This window comes from Marmota marmota, unplaced genomic scaffold (genome assembly GCF_001458135.2).
Source record: "Marmota marmota marmota unplaced genomic scaffold, marMar, whole genome shotgun sequence".
NCBI lineage: Eukaryota > Metazoa > Chordata > Mammalia > Rodentia > Sciuridae > Marmota > Marmota marmota.
In genome coordinates this window covers 2,947,422-2,963,076 of record NW_025999924.1, presented here as the reverse complement: position 1 = coordinate 2,963,076, position 15,655 = coordinate 2,947,422, and the positions used below count along the sequence as shown (strand labels likewise).

The following is a 15,655-nucleotide window of genomic DNA, read 5'->3' as shown; positions in this document are numbered from 1 at the left end:
GTCCCTTTTATTCATAGGTCACAATTTTGTGCTAAAGATCTCTGCTCCAATCCATAGTCTCAGTTTTCAATTTTATATCTCCACATCTTTGTCAAGACCAAGCCCTTGGTTACTGAGATTATTAACAGCCTCCAAAGGACAGCCACAGCTGTTTAAATGTTCACCCCTGAGGTTTTACATTCCATCTTTATTTTTAATCCATGGATATAGGTTTTTTTCCTTTCTGTTTCAGATATACAAGAAAGAGATTGCTTATATTAATCTACCTAACGTTTGTAAGTATGTTAGTAGAGATGGTATTAAGATTAGTAACCAAGTTTCCAGAACTACAAGTAAAAAAGTAATTTCTTTTTCCTAGTCAAAATCAACTTATGTCACATTTGAAAAGCTAATTCTATAACTTACCAATTGCAAAACTTTAAAATTTCAGAATTATATTATCCAAAATCTGTATTATCTCTCTTATCTGTTTTATAAAACAAGGTGAAAACAAATATATAATTGAAGTCTACAGATAGCCCACAGTTTAAATTAGAAACTTTATACTTTAACATGGATCCAAATTTATCCTTCAGTTTTTCTGGACTCACTCAGAAGCCTTTCCAATCAACATTTTTAGAATTCCTTTCAAATTACACACACACAAAGATGAATTCCCATATAAACTTTCTCTGCTTATTACCGACAAATTCCAACAATTTTCTTCTTCATTTCCATTTTTTAAAACACTTTTCTAAGTGCCTACTATATTCTACATACTGCAGATTTAAATAGTAATAATAATAATAATAAATAGCTGAACTCTTAGAGTTTAAATGGTAGCAGAAGGAAAGGAATAAAAATAATAGAGAAGTTAATAAATATGTATTTAGGTTGGACCACACAAAATGACCAATCAGCTATTCCTGATCCAACAACAGGAAATTTTATATGATTCAACTAAATAGAATGTGACAGGTGGTAGGTAGTAAGCACTATGAGAAAGAAGATGGCAGGGTGAGATGGAAGAGGCGGGGCCTGTGTGCAGTGTGCTATTCCAGATAGCATGGCCAAAAATCCCTCTCTTCCAAAGTGTCATTTGAATAAAGACAGGAGGGACAAGAGGAAGTGAGTAATGTGGACATCTCCAAGAAGAACATTCTAATCAGAGGGAAACATAGGTAAAAAGCCTGAGGAGGAAATGTGTAGCTCACACTTCAAGGAACATCTAGGAAAGCAGAGGGACCTAAATGGAATGAGTCAGAAAACAAGTTAGGCAAGATGAAAAAAAAGAGGGTCAGAGTCAGGTCCAGGAATGCCAAGTTGGCCATGGTAAGTCCTTGGGCAGAGGAATGACAAAATTGATTGCTTTTCATATGTGAAAGCCAACCTCCGTGGGCAGAATGGACATAGGACCTTAGTGAGAAGAATCCTGCATTTGCCCAGCACAGTGACTTCAACTCAGGTGGTAGCAAAGGAAATAGGAGAGAATGGATTGGCACAATTCTTCAATGATCTTTCTAATCTATCTTCTTTAAAGCATATCTGTCTCATCAATGTCTTCTCCCCACATGAATATATTTTCAAACTCCCATTTCTCCACCTTGGTTGATCCTGGTATCAGAGTCATTTTGCATACCTATTTTTAATTCCAACAGGAAATATCCAGATTGTCCTAAATTAAGCATTCATAAAATCTATATCTACATGTCCCACAGCCTGACAAATGTCCTTGCCACTTTTGTCTCAAATCACCCTCAAAACAATGGCAGCATACCTGATCGAGGAGCAGCAGGCGTTCACGTTGCAGGGAGCACCACCAAAGAATGAACATGTGGCCCCAACAGCCACAAGTGTAACTCTTTCTGCTTCTTCCCAAAGACTGTAAATGGTTGGGGGAGCAGGTCTGAGTCACAACCGGAAAAGGCCCTCCATTCATGGCCTACTGCCATGCAAGGTGGCTCTTCTGATGAAGAAAACTCCTAATCTGATCCCTGCAGCTGGGCCCCTTCCTCAAAAGTTTCTACACTTTGCAACTCCCCAAAGAGGAAGTTGTCTAAGGGAGTTACAACGCTTTAGGGAGAAGCTGACTATAGCTCAATGGCATGTGAATGCAACTTCTGCAACATTTGGCCCTATTTCCTTCTTACACTCACTCAGGTTCAGGTATATTCTGTTAAGCATTCGAGTCAAACTAGTGCAGCAAGGTAAACACCAAGTCATCTTGGCATGACAGAGACTCAGTTAACTCTCTCACAGTGCAATGGGTCATTCAAGAATAAAACAGTAAAATAGATTATAGTTGGTCCAAAAGAGCAAGAAGTCATGTCAAAATCATTTACCAATGTATCTTATGTTTTAAAAATTCTGAAGTTTAGTCTGCATGCAATATGCAAACAGGCTAAGGAGAAGATATGACATTAAAATGTCACTAAAATTACCACTCAGCTATAACAACTCATACACTTTAGATTTAACAGCACAGAGCCTACAAAAGGTCACAAGAAATAAGATTAAAATGAATATTCAAAACCTATTTTCTGAAAAGGCATATTGTAAAGATATAACCAGGCATACCTTTTTCTGAAAAAAAAAATTCATTTGCCTTATACAATAGAATGAAAAAAAAAAAAAACAGAAATCAAAATATACTCATCTTGCTTGCCTTTTCTCTACTTAAAAATGGAGCACACACCATACATCTTAATACTCTAGAAAATTAAGCTAGATCTGAAGTGATGTTAAGGACTATTAAAGCTAAAAATAACAGCCCTGATTCAATGAGCTATTACAAGAATTTTTTTTAATGCCAGACGGCATTAAAAAGAAATATAAAGTGACTATTAAAATATCCACTTACGTGTCCATTCCTTGAATTACATTTTGAAAAGTTTTCTTCTGCTAAAATTTCAAGGTTTTTCACAGTGCTTCTACATACACTCTGATGCCACTAACTGACAAAAAAAAAAAAAAAAAATTCTGCAGACACTAACTCTACCATCAGACACATTATTCTGTGGAGTCAATGCTAAGAGTTCTTTGCAGCATGGATATTTTTTCACATATAAGTTATCATTCATTTTTCCAAAGACTTCAAATATTATGACAACAACAATATTGAAGCAAAAAAATACTTCAATCTGGAAGTTCACTACACATAAATGCAGGCTCTATTTATGTGTCTTAATTCATAACCAATGAGGATATAGATCTAGAGGCAACAAGGAAGTGTCACCAACCAAGAAACAGTCTGCATCTGGCTTGGTTCAAAGAGGCATAGGCTGACATAGACATTTCCCTGTGTCCCTAGGCATAGTTAATCTCTTAACTTTGATTATTTTAAAATATTTAAATTGCACGGTATACTATTTAGCTTTGCATCACTATAATAAAATACCCAATGTGGGCTACTTATTAAATAGAAAAGGTCTATGTAGATCACAGTTTTAGAGAAGAGTGTCAAAGTTCAAGATTGTACTGCCCCATTTGCTTAGGATCTGGTAAAGTCAGTGAATGGCAGTATATCATGGCAGAAATCCATGTAGGACCAAGAAATCACATCTTGTGCAGGAGCAGAGAGAAAGAGTACAGGAGGGGCCAGGCTTGTTCCTTTTCTAACAACCCTCTTGCAAGAACTCAAGGGGTCATATGAGAACAACTGAGTGGTTACATTCTGCCGCAGTCTGGCTGCAGCAAACTAACCGGGGGGTGACGAACAACTTGTGTACATTGATACAGCAGGAGTGGGAGCCATTTATTGTAGGACAGGAGGGGTATATATACATTCCACACAGCTTATCTTAATTAACATAAACTAGATACAGCAGTCAACCAATAAGGAATCTCCACACTTAATGGCTCGCTGGCATTACTTCACAAACCACTCCCTCTGGCAAAATGCCAGGCGCCATCTTGACTTGTTTACAGACCCTAACAACATTCAAAACTCCAACCACCTAACACCCACAATGAACTAAGAACTTCCTGCTAGGGTGCAGCTCCCAAAGGATCCACCACTTACCAACAGCACCACCCTGAGCACTAAGACTTTAGTCACAATGGACTCTTGAGGAACACAAAACATATTCAAACCATAGGAGCTGACCATCATGGCTAAAATTAAATGGAAAACGGGTGGAGAACACAACATTAACAATACTTTTAACAAAGAAATATGAACAAAGAAAATTTCCCACCTATAAGCAAAATACTTCCCTTAAAGAAAATCCCATTCCAACTTGCACAATCAATACTCACAATTTTCAACACACTGTTCACTTTTCTGTTCAAACACTAATTCATTCCACTTTGCTGAAAGAAAGTGATTTCAAGAGTACAAGGCATCCCCCCTGGAGACTTGCTCCAGTTCATCTAGTTCAGACTGTCTAAAGATGATTCAATATTTCTCAAGTTCTACAAAAGAGATAAGCCTTTCAAATGGTCATTAGGCTTTGGAAGAGAGTTGAAAGATGCTTAAAAATAAGGTACTAGCAATGGCAGGGGTATGGACTGCTAAAGAAATATACAGAAATGTAAAATGCTACTGCATTCAGCCTTTTAAGAAATTTACTCATATAGAAGAGAACGGGGGCAAAAAAAACAAAACAAAACAAGAGCACAGGAATCAATTAGAAGAAACAGTCTGCAAAATTCTTTTGGCTTACTTTTCCCTCTTTGTGGGCACCATCTCCATCAGTACATCAGTACGTTTCGAACAGTGCTTATACCCTGCCTAGACTTGATTTTCCATTCCATGCTACATTTCAGGGAAGAGCTCACAGAGTAGTATATGTGGACTATGGTGGGTTTTGGATTCCTAACCACTTGGGACCTGACTAGATTGTTAACTGATCAGACCCCATTTTGACGGCTGCACACACTGGTGGAGGAAGGAAAGGGCCAAGGGTCACTGAACTGTGAAGAAACAACTCACCAGCAAATGGGTCACTAGGAATTATGAACAGCAACAGAAAAGACCAAAGGACATTAGTACTCAAAGCCAATTTATCGAAACTAATCAGATGACACAAAGTTAACCAGAAAGAGCCCACGGTTCTGCTGATGGCAGTTGCTCTGCAGATTTCAACCATTTAATTTTTAATCTTGGCTCCCACAATACAGGCTCTTTGCACCTTGCCCCAGAGGTTCTGAGTAAATGCATTTTATTTTTAGATGTTTTCCTCTCTTGACACAGGGTTCCACAAATATGAAAGAACAAGTCATCCCCCAGGCATGCTGAGGGTTGTTGCTACTCTTCTCTTACTCAGTAGTCTCCTGGAAGCATTTAAAATAACAATGGGCCAACAATGTTTTCCTGCAGAGCAGACCATTTTCCTTAGCTGGACCTAAAATGCTTGTGCTAAAAGAATTGAGCTTGCCTGGGAATATTAGCTTGTCCCTTTTTGATAAATTGGAAGGTATTATAGATTTGAAAGGTTATCTCACTATTATAGTGAAAAAAATCTCTATTATGAGAAAGGACAAAAAAAAAAAAAATCCCAGGTGATGTTCTTATTGAAAACACTGTTGTTACCATTCTAGCAAAAGAATCAACTGTGAGGAGAAAAAGCACAGCCATCTTAACTAATATTATTCACTATCTTTACAGGTGCTCAGGGAACACCAGTTACCTGATATGCCTGGAGTTAACACTGAAGTCAAGGACATCAAATGAAAAAAGAGATAAGTGTGATGGCTTCTAGAATAATAAGTCACAATGAGTTTGTCAATGTTTTAGAAACTATAGTTACCAGATAACCTGCAATAATGAAACAGAGAGAAGAACTTGATTCAATGATAAATTACCCATGGAACTATGTGCTAAATTACCCAGGGAACTATGTGCTATGGTAAACTGCTAATTGAGCAAAACTATGGGCATATTATAAGAATATTTCTTGTTTCTGAAAAGAATTATCCATCAAACTTGATTTTAAAACACACACACACACACACACACACACACACACCTCTTCTATCTATACCTTTCTAAAATTATTTTTAGTTAGGAGATAACAAGCAAATAGATACTGCACCATTTTCAAAGTGAAGACACACGTTTCTCATTGGAGGGACACTAGTACATGAAAGACAAATGACCATCCCTTTTAGTTGGGTTATGATGCCTTGATGGTGCAGATGCCATGCTTCAATAGAAATGTTAACATATTTTCAGAGAAAAGTACATTTTTTTTCCCAGAATGCCTTCATGATACCACTTAAGATGCTCAAGTCATGCTCTTTTCACATACATGTTCGCTATCTTCCAGAGAACACAACTAGAGATGTCCTGTCCCACAGATATTCAGTCAAAGTTGTCATCTTGTCTACCCCTGCCTTCAGGCAAGTAAAACACTATTCATTCTACTTTGCTGAAAGAAATTGATTTCAAGAGTACATCTGCTGCCAGAATTCACTTGTGCTGATGCCTAATTCAATGTGTCTTTCACTGAAGCAAAACTTTAGTGCTAATTTGCTAATTAATAGCAATTAATTATAGTTGAGCCTCCATATAATCTTAGAGCCAAATTTGGGGCTTCAAAATCATCTAGGTAAACAATGCACAAAACTTAATGTACAAGAAGCAAGAGGTAACTATTAATATCATAAACCATGTCAGCATGATATTTAGATGTATAGTTGGCCCAGTGTATCCTTGGGTTCTGCAGCTGCAAACTCAAACAACTCTAGATCAAAAATATTTAATTTTTAAATTTGGGAGGGGGGCTGTTTGTTTGTTTGTTTGTTTGTTTTTTGTACTGAAGTTTGAACCCAAGGGAGCTTTACCAATAAGCCACATCCCCAGCTCTTTTTATTCTTTATTTTGAGACAGGGTTTCACCAAATTGCTTAGAACCTTGATAAATTGCTAAGGCTGGCCTTGAACTTGCCATCCTTCTGCATTTGCTTCCTAAGTTGCTAGGGTTACAGTTGTGCACCACTGGGCCTGGCCAGATCAAAAATATTTTTAAAAAATTGCATCTGTACTGAATATGTATAGAATGTTCTCCTTGTCTTTATTCCCTAAAGAGTACAGTATAACAGCAATTTGTTTAGAAGTTACATTGTATGAGATATTCTATGTAATCTAGAAGTAATGTGAAGGATGCAGAAGAATATGAACAACTATATGTAAGTGCTATGCCATTGTATATAAAGTACTTGAGTAGTTACAGATTTTATTATCCATATGGGTCCTAGAACCAACGCCTTGTGGATGGATACCAGGGATGACTATAATCAGACTTAGCCAGCAATAAGTTAAGTGATCTGGTAAGTTATAAACCTTTGTTAAGCCTCAGTTTCCTAACCTATGAAGTAAGAATATTAATAGCAACTACATTCAATAGTCATTAAAAAGATTAAATGAGAAAATATACTTTAAGTACTTAATGTAGTACCTGGCATATAGAAATGAACAATTTGTATAGCTATTAATATACAGAAAATGTACTGCAAATGGCAGTGTGGTTTCAGCACTTCCAGAAGAAATGGATGTGCATCATAGGGCCTGGCTTATTAAACAGTCTCTAAAATCAACTTTCTGATTACACTCCAGGACATTTGCACATACATACATTCTCCCCACAAAGCAAACCTACTCCAGTCTCTGTCAATATGGGTTTTACTCCTTCAGAGAATCTGAATTTAATCCTATAAGTAATGAGGAGGCATTATAGACCCTTAAGAAGAAAAAATACAGCATGAAAAAAAAATTGCAATAGGAAAAGACTCTTTTATCCTCAAGTCATTTCCACTTATTTTTAACCCATTCTGCCCAAAACTATTGCTATTCAGGTGAAAAAGCTTTTGTTTTCTTTGCTACAGGACAATTTTTGTGTTACTGGTCATACCTGAACTACTCGTGAATGTTTCATGCAAGATAAAAAAAAAATAGTATTTAAAAAATACAACCTGTATGTTTTGATGTTGATTTTAAATTTTCCATATTGTAAAGGGAGCTCACCACTTCCAATGTGACTGAATGCATTTAGCATTTAGCTCCCTGATGAAATGACAAGGGACTAAAAGAGACTGCAGAGATCTTACATTAACTTCTGTCACATCCAGAGGTTTGGGGCAGGAAGTCGTGCTAGAAAAAATGTTACTGCCAGATGCTGACAGACCCCACAGCTCCTCAGACAAAATGGACATTTCCCTGTAATATGGGCCCTACCACTCCATGGAGTGTCTAGAGCAATCCCAGCTGCAGTGGAACGTGGGTTGCCAAGTACAGACACAATCTGTCCCCTCTCCTAAAATGAGGTTCTCATTATTTTTAAGGAGTCACACACAAGCTGTTGGTAATTTGCTCAAGTGAAGAGCCAACCATATTGAGTAGTTGCGACACTTCATATCTCAGAGAGCAATATGAACCCAATGTGCCCACAGTCCCAACTTAGCAGCAATTTCTGGATGTACCTAAGAATAGTTGAGACAAAGGGAAGAATGAAGCCTGTCACACACCCCTCGCTGGCCAAGCCTCGCTTTTGCAATACTGAACTGACAGAAAATTATTTAGTAACTCAGCTCCCTCCTGGTGGCTGCATTACAACACAGAATAATAGCCTGCTCTGGCCACCTACTGCTGGTGGCTTCTCCTAGCCTCACACACTATCCTTGGGCATCGCTAATGCAGTGGTGTGTGAACATACCTTCAGGAAAGAACACACTTTATGCATGAAAGCATTCATCTAGTTCAGTAAGAAAAATAAACAGAAAGACATGAATCCACCAAAGAATAAAAATAATCAATATGAGAAAAGACTTGACCTCAGTAATGAAACTAAAACACATGCTTAAAAATTCAACAAATTAAAGAAGCAATTTTTTTTCTGTTAAAATAATTCAGTATTTTAAAAAGTAAAAAAAAAAAAATTGTTGCTGGTGAATTTGGAACAAATTTGGAATGTTTGTGGATTGTTAAAATAGTAAATGTTGACACAAACTTCTGAAAAAGTAATTTACCAGTAAGTACTTGATGCTTTGCAAATATATTCAAAAGAAAAAGCAGGAAAATTTTCACTTCCATAATTATGTATTTCACCCTTTTAATGGTAAAATAAAGAGTTAAGTAAAATGAGGAAAAATCCTACTAAGAAATACAATAAAAGCACAAATGAATAAGAAAAACCATGTGGGTACATTTAAAAACTATATTTGTGAGTCGGGCACTGACTGTACTCCCAACATATACCACTACCTGTATTCCCAATGACTTGGAGGCTGAGGCAGGAGGATTGCAAGTTTGAAGTCAACTTGGACAATTTAGAGAGACCTTGTCTCAAAAATATAAAAGTAAAATGGGTTAGGGATGTAGCTCAGTGGTAAAGTGCCCATGGGTTCAATTCCTGGTACTGCAAATAAATAAATAAACAAACAAATAAATAAATATTTTGCTTCTGCAACTTTTTTGCTCAGGACTTCTACAATTTTCAAAATTTTATTGTAAAAATATTTCCTACCTAAAAAAGAGTATATATATGATATTTTTAAATACTTCATACAATTTCAAGTGAGATAAAAATCAGGAAAAATTATATATATACTATGATTACAATGATAAATCAAAGGGGATTCCTTTGTATAAAATACATCTAGAGGAAAATAATCTGAAATCTAGAGGAAGATAATCTGTGGTTATCTGTAAGTGCTTTTATTCTTTTATTATCTTTATTAATATCTTTATAAATAATCTGGTGGGAGTGGAATAATAGGTAAATGCCCCCTTATTTTCCCTACTTTCAGAACTTAAAAACTTTTGCCAAATATAAACTATCTAAGATGCAAATTGAAAACATCTCTGAGCCACCATATTCATTTTTATTTTTTCAGTAATTATTTGTCAAGTTCTTCCTATGATCACAAAACAACAGGTATCAAGGGAGAGATAATTGCTTGTGAGACAAATTTCATGCTTTCCAGAAGCATCTAAGAAATAGAACAGTGTAATAGAATAGCAAAGGAGAAAATTAACTCATCACAAATGCAATGAATTGAATTCATAAGTACACAGTGACATTGTAAAAGGTGAAAGATAAATGTCATGGGACTGTGTCCCTAACTTACATATTGGTAATCTGGGTGAATTTCCTTAAGTAATCATTCTATATTGTTAGACAGAATCTGGACTCAAGACAATAGGAAAATTCATCCAGACCTAAGAAGGATGCCAGGAAAAGCTGCCTGTAAAACTGTACTCTGCCCTTCTCTAAACTGCCTGTGGTTATCTGTAGGTGCTTTTATTCTTTTATTATCTTTATAACCTCAGGAAACTCCCATAGATTCCTGATCAATCATCTTTACTACAAATTTCACCCATTTCAAAAAATTCAGTCTATAAGAACATTCTATGTGACAGGAAGTTCAAACATTTTCAAGGTAGTTCCTTCCATTTATGGACAGCTTGACTCACTCAACATACTTATTAAATATTTTCCAAATACAAGCATTGGATTAGACCCTCTTTACATAGAGAAATAAGGAAAGGCCCTGCCCTCAAAAAGCTCATGATGCAAAAGAATGCACAATCTATTGTCCAGTCTAAAGTCCTGAGTTGTCCTGTGTTTCTGGGAAGAGCACCAAGGAAAGAGTAACTGCTTTGCAGACAAGCCTGGTCAGAGAAAGTGGCATTGAGGTTGCATTAAAAATAAAGGGGGAAAAAATCATAGTTAGATACCTTTAGAACACCTCTCTTGAAGACTTGAAGATTTATGCTGTGCATTTTTTATTATCTGAAACGTAAAGAAATCTGTTTAGGTTCATTTAATCTTTGCCCACCCCCACCAGCTATTTTAAAATGGAACCATTTTAAAATATGTCTCACATGTGTTGAGACCTCATGGGAAGCACCTTGGGGAAAGCTGCTATCTGATGGTGATGAACTGAGTGAGGCTCAGACGTTTACTAAGTTACCCACCAAAAGTCATACCAGTAGCTGTGACAGAAACACAGTGGAGCCCAAGGTTCTGAGTCACTCCAGTGCTGAAAATGTCCTATTAACTAAAAACACAGTCATTTTTTGTTTGAAAAAAATCACATAACATTGACTATTAATTGACAGACCAGTGTGATTTTAGCACATAGAAGAAAATACTAGCAATATATACAGTGGGCAAAAGACGGGAAGGTCTAAAGAAAACATAAGTCAATGATGCAACATGAGTTTGAGAAAACCCTCAAATCTCAACCTGGAGAAGAGAAGACTTGAACTAGTCACAATGAAGGGACTGAACTAGTTGTTACCTAGGGTAGTTGTGTTCTCTAAAGATCTGTCAATCTGTCCAAGAACCATGTAGAATGACTTGACTTAATAGTTAACTTAATGGTGGCAACCCTGTTTTATATCCCTGGGAAGGCGATGAACAATGAAAAGAGACAACAGACTCCATCTAACTTCACAATGAGTTCCCTGGGGAGCTTGTGTCCTCTGCAAGGAAGTTTCATTAAAATACAGGACAGATTATCATCTACTGGGAAAGGTGTAAGAACAGTCCTGCCTAAAGGAAAAGAGATGGACTGGATAAAATTTCAAAGTCATTGCCAACCTTTAGAAACAGCCTATGAGTCAGAGGCTGACTGTCCTGTCGGCGTGCCATCCAGAGACTGCCTCTCCTTCTACTTCTTTGCCTCACCTTTTGATGGTTTTATTGTTTATTGGAATCTCTGTCTATCCTATGATAGGGAGACATGAAAATGAAAGAAGACTGAAAACAAATTATTATATTGAATTCCTTGCTTGAGAGATTCATTTTCTTGAACAGAACATACAATTGGAGAAGATATACATGCTGGCTGAAATATGATTTGGATTATATATACATTTTAACATCTATTTCTTGATCAAACAGAAACAGCCCTATTTTGGGATGGTAATAATTGACCAGGCTGCATTTGATAGGAGTTGATCTAGTTAATGCTACAAACTTAGATTTTCAGAAACAATTTCTACTCAAATCAAACTCCATGAAGATTAGAACTGGTTCCCTTTCTCTATTGTCTGTCCCCCCACCCCCCACACACATACACCTGTTTTTATAATCTGCTACTTAAAGGAAATAACTCTGACAAGGTTTTCGAGGAGTTGCAACATGAAACTAAATTGACTGCTTTCACAAAACAACCTCAACTCTAAAATCCCTCTTATTTAAGATGTATGCTTTTGGCTTATCTGACTTAATTATCACTGATGGTCTCTAGATTAATTTTGCTCATCCTGAAACAAAAAGGTAGAGACTGAATTTAGCACTTACAATCTAAGGATAATGTCCAGGGTTTAAAGACTACAATGATTTTTTTTTAAATCAATTTGCATTGATCAGGCTTAAATCCTCCTGTAAGTATTGCTCAAAACAGAAGACTTTTAAATTAAGTATAATCAAAGAAATTGCCAATTTCCTGGGCCCCAAGTGTGCATGAAATGGATAAAAATGATGGTTCTGCTTTTTGTTACTCTCTTGACTTCCCGATACATGTATCCTACATCACACACTGACCTGTGTCCTCTGGCACTAATCATATTCCATAATCGGGTGACTCACAGACTGCAGCTCAATGTGTGTGTAATTCTAGAGAGAAAACTTTTCCCCAAGTCTCTAAGACTCCTATCCAATTTTCTACCTCAGTGCAAAAAGAACCAGGAAAAGTTGCAAACAAGCTAAAGTCTATCTAGTTCCCCCTATCACCCACAAAGTTTCTTATCACCTGGATTCAGCAACAATGTAATTGGATTATGCCCTGGCATGTATCACATGAAATAGCCAAATGGTAGTATGTTGAGCCAACTACACTTGGATGGTCTCCAGCCTTCAAATGCTACAAAGAATCCCTGGTCAGATGACTGATTCAAATTATATTTTTATGTTGGACAAAAATAAAAAGGGCAGCACAGCAGTTAAGAGCACGGTATTTTGGAATCAGATAAACCAAGATCAAATCCTGACATTGACGTTTGCTCAGGATCTTAGTGATTACTATCATTATCATCGTAACAGAAGATTCCTGGGACCACAGAAAGCCTGTCTTCATCTTATGTCCAATATCCTATAAACATCTCTTGTACTGTGATTTAACCTTAAAATACAATGGTATAATGAAAGTATGATAGCATAAGACTCCATCTCCAGTTTTCACCAGAGTAGAGTTAAAGCCACATTATAGAAACCAGAGTTACCTTCTACAATGCATTGACAATGTATGTTTATTTCTTAATACTACTTTCCAGCTTTGTCAGCTAAACCGTACAGGAGGTCCTCTGGCATGGTAAGCAGTGGTCTCACACTCATTTGGGAATGGGAGAAGGGCAGGGGAGAATGAAAAACGGAGAAATACCATTGCAATCCACATAAGAAGTGCCTGGCCTTTCTAATTAACTATACTTTGGGAACAACCATTTATTTTTGCAAGAAGGGGAGGCAGTTTGGATGGGGGTAAAGAAAGAGTGCCAGAGGAGAAGTCACTACAAATTATAAACAAAAATCTCAGTCTTTGCAACTGACAGCTACTCTCAGGACTTCCCAGGGGAGCCAATTAGTGCCAGTTGCTGAGGTGGGTTTGGTCATATAAACCTCTGTGCTACACCCACCTGCATCACACCTACCTCCAACAGAGCTACAAAGTTTCTGTTAATGAGGCTTAGGACCAATCATCCCATCCAGAATCCTGCCAAGGACTCCAAAGGAGATGTCTTAGGGTAATCAGCAGGGAAACTCCCTTAAATTCTACTGTCATATTGGAAACCAAGATGTTTAAAAGTAATGATTTGGTTTATTCTTTCTGCACCTCTGGTTTTTTCTTTTTCTTTTTTTTTTTTTTTTTGCTTTTTATCATCTGAGGCAACAGTAACTACATGCTCTGTTACATACATTCTTATTGATTGTCCCTCTAGCTACTGAGTTCAGTATTTTCATAAGTGAGCTCATAAATTCCAGGTTATAAATCCATGCAAAAAAAAAAAGAATAACAACAATTAGTTACATCTTCTGAATCATCTTCTCCTGTAGCAGTAGGAGACTCAGTTAACACAAGCTCTACAAAATAATTAAAGCAAAGTTTAAGAACATCTGGGAATCTGCCTGGCCAAATTGCTCTTGCATTAAAATTATTCATGGTGTTTCCACTGCTTCAGTATAAAGAGCTCAGGATGCATTGTGAAACCATTTAGAATGACCTCAGACAAATTGACATGGGTTTTCTTTCTTCTCTCCTTATAAAACAACACTCACCCTTCTAGAGGCTCAGCTACCTGGGTTACAACTATCAAACAATCAAGTAGAAAACATTGATTAAAAAGCTATTGTAAAGAGAACAAGAAAAAAAATTCCTCAAGGTCCTGGGCTTTGTAAAGCAAATATGAATAAAATTAACACAGTGATACTACAGGTGAAAAACAATAAACTTTAAAAAAAATCTTAGGTATTTCTGAAAAGGAAACAAAAAAAGTAAATGCAGAATTAGCTCTGCAGAAGAAATCAGATAGTTTAATTTTTTTTTAATAGTGAGCCTTAGACTAGAGGGGTGGATAAATATATGAAAGTAAAGTTTTAGAAGTGGGAACGCACAGAACGTGAAGCCCTAAGCTATAAGCCCAGGAGATCCAAAAGATACTTAGATTCTCCTCAAGCTCATATTTTCATGAAAACAATCAAAGGGAAATAAAGAGTTTGTAAGTTTTATATAGGCCATATTCTCCCTGACATGATTCTATCTTTGTGAGTCAGACAAGTGGCAGCTTTAATTTGATTTTGGTGCAAATAGAATATGATGGTACCTTGGCCTAGTAGTAGCTAATATAGTCTCAAAAGCACTAAAACTAAGGTTCCTTCTTCTACCTGCCCCCATCCTTTCTCTGTGGCAGGCAGAGTTTTCTCCAGGAAGAAATTAGAATTGATTAAAAAGCTATTGTAAACAGAACAAGAAAAAAAATTCCTCAAGGTCCTGGGCTTTGTAAAGCAAATATGAATAAAATTAACACAGTGATACAAAATGAGAGAGGTGGGGCAGGATACACTTAAAATTCTTTTGAGATTTTTGGTGAAGGGACTAGGATGTCTCAGAAGGTACACAGTATAGTTGTCAATTTCAGCAACACCTGGCAATGTTTGCATCAACAAAAGGACATCAATCTCAATCTGAGCTGACCCTCACCTGAAGAGGTAAGTTGTGTCTTCAGGATCCATTTCCCCCTTCAGTTTGCCTGAGTCCCCTCGTCTCAGATTGAAATAACTTGAAGAAGTTAGAGAAGAATTGTGCTCCATTCACACATCCCATTCCATTCCAGAGAGTGAAGTGATAATTTTTTTTTTACAGCTGAGAACAGAACATTTAGTTTAATCCTTATGGAAAGGGCCCTTGGGTTTCACTCGTTCATTTAGTCAACACCTGCTTATCCAGTGCTCTCTGTCAGGTGTCACAGCGCTGGACACTATGAATAGAGTGATGGAAAGCATAGGTGTGCTTCTTTCTCTGTGTAGTTTACAGGAGAGAGGACCATAATTTAAAAATGTAAATAGAGTTGAAACATGCTATGATTGTAGAAAATAGTATGTTTTGGTTACCTCTTCTACATCCTGTTGGTGGGGAAGATTCCCATCCTAGAGAGGTGGAAATGGCTGACACATGGTACCCAACACTGCACAGATGAAATTCATAGACACACACAGCCCAGGGGAGGACTCTGC

General features: G+C 36.9%; 1 protein-coding gene across 7 annotated transcripts in view; it reads right to left on the bottom strand.

The window, feature by feature from the left end:
* The window catches only part of Pde4d (phosphodiesterase 4D), a 1,424,195-nt gene that overhangs the window by 1,119,210 nt on the left and 289,330 nt on the right, over positions 1-15,655 (bottom strand). Inside the window, exons 1-2 of one of the 7 annotated variants that reach the window (XM_048800092.1) lie at positions 11,525-11,651; positions 10,657-10,711 (exon numbers count right to left, since the gene is read on the bottom strand). The exons of 4 other annotated variants lie outside the window; for them this stretch is intronic. The gene's annotated coding sequence lies outside the window, so the exon portion shown is untranslated. Of the gene's footprint in view, positions 1-1,756; positions 3,071-10,656; positions 10,712-11,524; positions 11,652-15,655 lie in introns of those variants that run through there. 2 more of the 7 variants (XM_048800090.1, XM_048800093.1) reach the window with 2 other exon arrangements.